This window comes from Nannospalax galili, unplaced genomic scaffold (genome assembly GCF_000622305.1).
Source record: "Nannospalax galili isolate Female #2095 unplaced genomic scaffold, S.galili_v1.0 scaffold806, whole genome shotgun sequence".
NCBI classification, from domain to species: domain Eukaryota; kingdom Metazoa; phylum Chordata; class Mammalia; order Rodentia; family Spalacidae; genus Nannospalax; species Nannospalax galili.
Window position 1 is genome coordinate 869,108 of NW_008355419.1, and position 6,000 is coordinate 875,107.

General features: G+C 48.1%; 1 protein-coding gene across 6 annotated transcripts in view; it reads right to left on the bottom strand.

Annotated features, from left to right (window-relative positions):
* The window catches only part of Gnb1 (G protein subunit beta 1), an 85,669-nt gene extending 79,669 nt beyond the window's left edge, over positions 1-6,000 (bottom strand). For all 6 annotated transcript variants that reach the window (XM_017803047.1, XM_017803048.1, XM_029555881.1 and 3 more), the window contains exon 1: positions 5,980-6,000. The gene's annotated coding sequence lies outside the window, so the exon portion shown is untranslated. The remainder of the gene's footprint in view (positions 1-5,979) is intronic.

Here is a 6,000-nt window from a genome sequence, read left to right on the forward strand (position 1 = left end):
GTGCCAACTCTTTTGAAAAATGAGTAAATTTCGCCAGCTTCCTAGAAATTAGGAATTAAAAAAAAAAAAAAATCCACACAACAAATTTTGTAAACAAGTACTAAAGCTTTGAGATTCTCATCAATTAAAGTGTCCAGAATATTTTAAATCTTCACCAACTACAACACTCAGACAAGTAGATGAGAGTCTATTTCTCTATGGAGTGTATCTTACCATCACCACAGAGCTGATGGGTTAGAAGACACACCTACCCACAGGCTAAAAAGCAGATTTTACCCATGCCTAGTGTTCTCATTCTAAGAGCTAACATATACAATCTCTCCCTTCCTGATAAAATGCATCATGAAGTTGGGACAACTAATAATTAACCTATAAAAGGAATAACCTTTTGGGGCTGGAGAGATGGCTCAGCAGTTAAGAGCACTGACTGCTCTTGCAGAGGACCCAGGTTCAATTCCCAGCACCCACACGGCGGCTACGAACCATCCTTAACACCAGTTCCAGGGGAATCCAAAGCCCTCTTCTGACCTCCGTGGCATTGCACGACACGGGTGTACTCACATACATGCGGGCAATACACTCATACAAATAAAATAAAAGATGGCTCAGTGGTTAAGAACCCTGGCTGTTCTTTCAGAAGACTCGGGTTCGAATCCCAGCACCCATATGGCAGCTAACAGTTGTCCGTAACTCCAGTTCCAGGGGATCCAACAGCCTGTCTTCTGCGGGCACTGCACGACACGGGTGCACTTACCTACATGCAGGCAATACATGCATACACATAAAAAATAAAATAAAATATTAAAAATAAATAAAATATTTTTTTAAAAAAGGAATGAGCTTTTATCAACAGCAGAATGGGCTCAAGTGAATAATCTTGAGAACCAATTTATGTTAATTTTGGTCTTCTGAGACAGAAATTTTAGAAATGGCCTTCTCAGAATTCTCATTTAAGACAAATCACTGAATTTTTTATTAAGTCTTTAAAAAGAAAGTAACTGTGCTCTATAGAGTAGCAAGCGTTCCTGTTATTGGGCAGTAGCAGTAACATCTAGAGATCAACATGGATTCCCTAAAGCCAGCCCTGCACAAAGAGGTTGAAGAGCATCAGCAGTCCTCTGACCCAAGGACCATGTAAGGCTACAAAGGGTCTGCATTTCTGAAACGAGTTGTACAACATAATTCAAGCTTTACAAAGGCGTGGTCCCATTCCTTCTTCGAAACAGATAGTGGGACAAACCCTACACACACACACACACACACACACACACACACACAGTACCACTGACCATTCATTCATCACTATTAAGCATTTTGGTTTTGTAAATATTTTGTGCTTCAACTTAAAATTTCCTCTTTATTCTCTTGCTCAATGTTCACTAAACCAACCACCTAACTAGACTTCTACATGATTTCTCCAAACACTCAACAACAAATGCAGCCCTGGAGAGACTGTAGTCCCAGTTCTTAGGAAAGCTGAGGTGTTCGGATCCCTTGAATCCAGAACTTCAAGGTTAAGGGAACAACAAAGTGAGCCATGTCTCAAAAGCACACCCAACTGCAAACCTGAAATCAATTTTTTTTTTCTTTTTTTGGTTTGGACAGTCCTGTGTAGCCCAGGCTGGCCTCCAACTCACTATGTAGCTAAGGATGACCTTGAACTCTTAACCCTGCCTCTATCTCGCAAATGCTGGGATTACAGATATGCAACATCAGCTCCTGAAATCAGAACTCTTAAGAAGCTTCAGCAGGTGTGGTGGTACACACCTTTAATCCCAGCACTCCTGAGGCAGAGGCGGAGGGATCTCTGTGAGTTCCAGGCCAGCCTGGTGTACATAGGGAGTTCCAGGGGCTAGAGGGAGACCCTGTCTCATAAAAAGACCCCTCCCCAAAAAGATTCTAATATTGTTCCATGTCCTATGAGACTTACACTAAATAGGGATTTCAAAATAACATGGCATGAAGTTGGGCATGGTAGTTCAAGCCTATAATCTAGCACTGGGAAACTAAGGCAGAAGGACCACTAGGAATTAGAGGCCAGCCTGGGCTATACAGCAAGTACCAGGACAGCCTGGGTTACAGAGTTAAGACACCAAAAAACCAAAGGCAAAGAAAAAAGGGCACACCATATGGTCAAGGCCAGAAAATAAAATTGAGAGTATCTATTACCAATCCACTAATGCTAAAGCCAAAGCCCACGTAAAGTAGAATTTAATCCAATTTAGTGACTGACATGAGCCAAATCTCTTGGGCAGAGAAAAACAATCCAATGAAGAAACTGAGTGTGGATATTGTACTTCTAAAATAAAAGCAGTTATTGCTTACTAAAGTGAGCACTGGCCACAAATCCAACTAACCGTAGGTGAGTCTAGGGACCACAATACTCATTCTTTCTCAAGGCTACACTTAGAGCTACAGCTTTTCCAAGAAAATCAACAGATAACAGACTTTTGTTTGTTTTTGAGGCAGGGTCTCCCTGTAGTCCCAGGATGGCATCAATTTCAGACATCAGCCTCCCTTGTGCTAGGTTTGAAGGTGTTATGTCACCAGACCTGGCATGGATTTTTTAAATTACATTTATTTCCTGTGGAGGGCCATAGTGTGCATGGATGGAGGTCAGTTCTCTCCTTCTACCATGGGTAGGTTCACTCAGGAATCTCAGGTGGCAAATGCCTTCACCCACTGAGCCCTAGAATTTTTTTTTTTTTTTTTTTGTCTTTTTGAGACAGGGTCTCCCTGTAGCCCCAGCTGTCCTGGAACTCACTATGTAGACCAGGCTGGCCTTGAACTCACAGAGATCCGCCTGCCTCTGCCTCCCGAGTGCTGGGACTACAGGCGTGTGTCACCACGCCCAGCTGAGCCCTAGAATTTTTAACAGAGTAAAACATTGCAAAGCTTTGGTACTGTTGATTGTGTACCACTTCCTTTGACAGATCAATTCTCTCTCTCAGTGATCAATAACAATGTACCTGGATACTCTAAAAATCAAGCCCCAACCCGGGTTCAAATCCCAGCACCGACATGGCAGCTAACAACTGTCCGTAACTCCAGTTTCAGGGGATCTGACAGCCTCTTCTGTCCTCCGCGGGCATTGCATGACACGGGTGCACTTACCTACATGCAGGCAATACATGCATACACATAAAATAAAAATAAAATATTAGAAAAAAAAGGAAAAGAAAAAGATGTGAAGCTTTTACTCTTAAAAAGAGCAGAGTATGGTGGTGCTGGCCTTTAATCCCAGCACTCAGAAGGCAAAGGCAAACAGATCTCTGAGAGTTTGGAATCAGCCTGGTCTACATAGCAAGTTCCAGGCCAACTGGGACTACAGGGAGACCCTATCTCAAAAACCAGAAAGATGGACTGGAAAGATGGCTCGGCGATTAAGAGCACTGGCTGCTCTCAAAGACGACCCAGGTTCAATTCCCAGCACCCACACGACAGCTAACAACCATCTGAAACTACAGTTCCAGGGGAATCTGACGCCCTCTTTTGGCCTGGGCCAGTTTTATACGACATATATACATGCAAGCAAAACACTCATATACATAAAATAAGAATTAAAAAAAAAAACAACCCAGAGATAAAATACTATTATGAAGACTGTGGGGAGGGAGAGTTGAGACAGGGTTTCAGGTTATAAACCCAGGCTGGCCTCAAACTTGCATTGATCTTGCCTCAGCATCCACAGTGCTGGGATTACAGGGATGTGCTATGTCTGGCTTATTCTGAAGCCTTCTGTATCTAAGGAAATTTCTTGACCTCCCCTTCTCCTTAATCAGAAATAACAGGCTACCAAACAAAGAGCTTTGTTTGAAGTGTCAGTGAAGGGCACCTGCAGAGCTCCGATGGGGTTAGTACAGCTTTGTTGTAAACTGATACTATGCAAGGGGAACTGCTTTTGTCCAATGGACCAGCTCATGGAAGACAGCATCAATGTTGCATGTTGGACCAATCTCCTGAATAAAAAGACCCTTGCAAGGAACCAGATGAAATACAGTTCTGGGGCTGGAGAGATGGCTCAGCGGTTAAGAGCACTGACTGCTCTTGCAGAGGACCTGGGTTCGATTCCCAGCACCCACAAGGTGGCTACAAACCATCCTTAACTCCAGTTCCAGGGGAATCCGAAGCCCTCTTCTGACCTCCATGGCATTCCACAGGTGCACTCACATACATGCAGGCAATACACTCGTACACATTTAAGAAAAAAAAAAAAAAAGAAAGAAAAGAAAGACAGACAGTTATAATACTGGGCCTGGGTAGGCCTCGGAGCTAGGCAGCAGGCATAAACACACAGCCTCAGTACACCCGCACAGGCAACCAGAAAACCCATTTTTGACTTTCCAGACTCTCACCCTCTAAGCACTCTAGGACCTGGGACCCTCCAGCCACACTCCATTTCTGCATGGCTCTGAAAAAAAGATCTGTCTGCCACCAATCAAACCAGCCAGAGCCCAGTTCTGCTATCTGGAGGCTCAGTACTGTCTCCACATTGGTGGCAGCAGTTCCATCCCTAGACAAATACCCAGAGTAAGACTGTAAAAAGGGAACTGCTTGTTTGCTTTCTTTCTGCAGTTTGTATCTTCCAGAAGAATCCAGAAAAGACTACATCTCAGCACAAGAACTAAAAATGTGATTTTCAAATAAAGACCCCCCCCAAAGACTATAACTTCAATTTTTAAAAAGTATCTTGAAATGGATTAACCATGCTTTTCCTAAAGACCACATCCAGTCTCTAGAGTGAACTGGAACTTTCACAGAACACTGCCATTCCTTTGCTAACCATGATAGATAATCTACATATTTTCTTAATCGTCAATCTCACGAGCACCAAAAATTGCTTGAGATTGCTGCTTTCAGAGCAAACTACAAAAAAAACCTAATACTCCCCCAAAGAACACTGCAGGTTACTTGAAATTCCTACACTCCCCAACAAGCCCTTAGCTCACTGCCATTAAGTCCCTTCTCAACTAAGAATCCTGACACAGCTGGAACGTCTGTAGATGAATTCAGGACAAACATCTGATCTACTCCGGAATGCTAACCGTGTTAAAAGACCAGGAAAATGGTCAAAAGCATCAGAAGGGTCAGAAGTCGAGTAGCAACTCCCGGAGGCCGTGCACAGCGGCTCGTCCGCCCCCCACCCCGCCCCCCAGCCCTCTCGGCGGCCCCTCCCCGGACCGCAGCCTCCGGGCTGCCCGGACCCCGGCGCGGTCGCCGGACCGGCCTTTGTTTTCCGCCCGGGCCGCTGACAAAGGCGCGCATCGCCATCTTGTCGCGGCGGCCGGACGAGGCATCCATTCATTCGCGGGCCCGGGGTGGGCGACAGGCCCGCGGAGCGGGGAGGCAAACGGAGGCCACGGCGGCGCCCGGCCGGAGGAAGGCTCAGCATTACCAGCGCAGCCCCGTCCTCCGCCCCGGGAAGGCGCGGCCGGCGCCCAGCCTTTGTTCCAGCTGGGAGCCGGCGGAACCCAAGGACCCCCCCACCGGCCTCGGCCGTCGCGGGGAGGAGCGCGGACGCGGCCCGGGACCCCGGCCTTGAACCCAAAACCCAAACCCCCAGCCCTGCATCCCGGCCTCGAACCTGGGACCCGGTCCCGACTCAGGGGTGAACCCAGGACCGCGGCCCCGCATCGCAGCCTAGGCCCCGCCTTGAACCCAGAACCCAAGACCCAGGGCTTTGCATCCCGGTCTCGAACCCAGAACCTCAGAATCCCGAAGTCCGACAGCGTACCCCCCTCCCCCCCAGCTCCAGGCTTGCACACAGGATCCCAGCCCCGCATCCCGGCCTTGAACCCAGGACCCGGCCCCGCAGCCCAGCCCAGCTCCGGCCCCACCCTGGCCGGCAGGAAGACGCCGCGCGGCGGGAGGCCGGGCTGAGGCAGGACGGGCGGGAGGCCTCCGCGTGGAAGGCCGAGCCCGGCCGGGTCCGCAGGACTGCGGGGCCCACACTGCACTCAGGCCCGGGGCCGCGCTCACCTCGCCCTCGCCCGGCCTGGC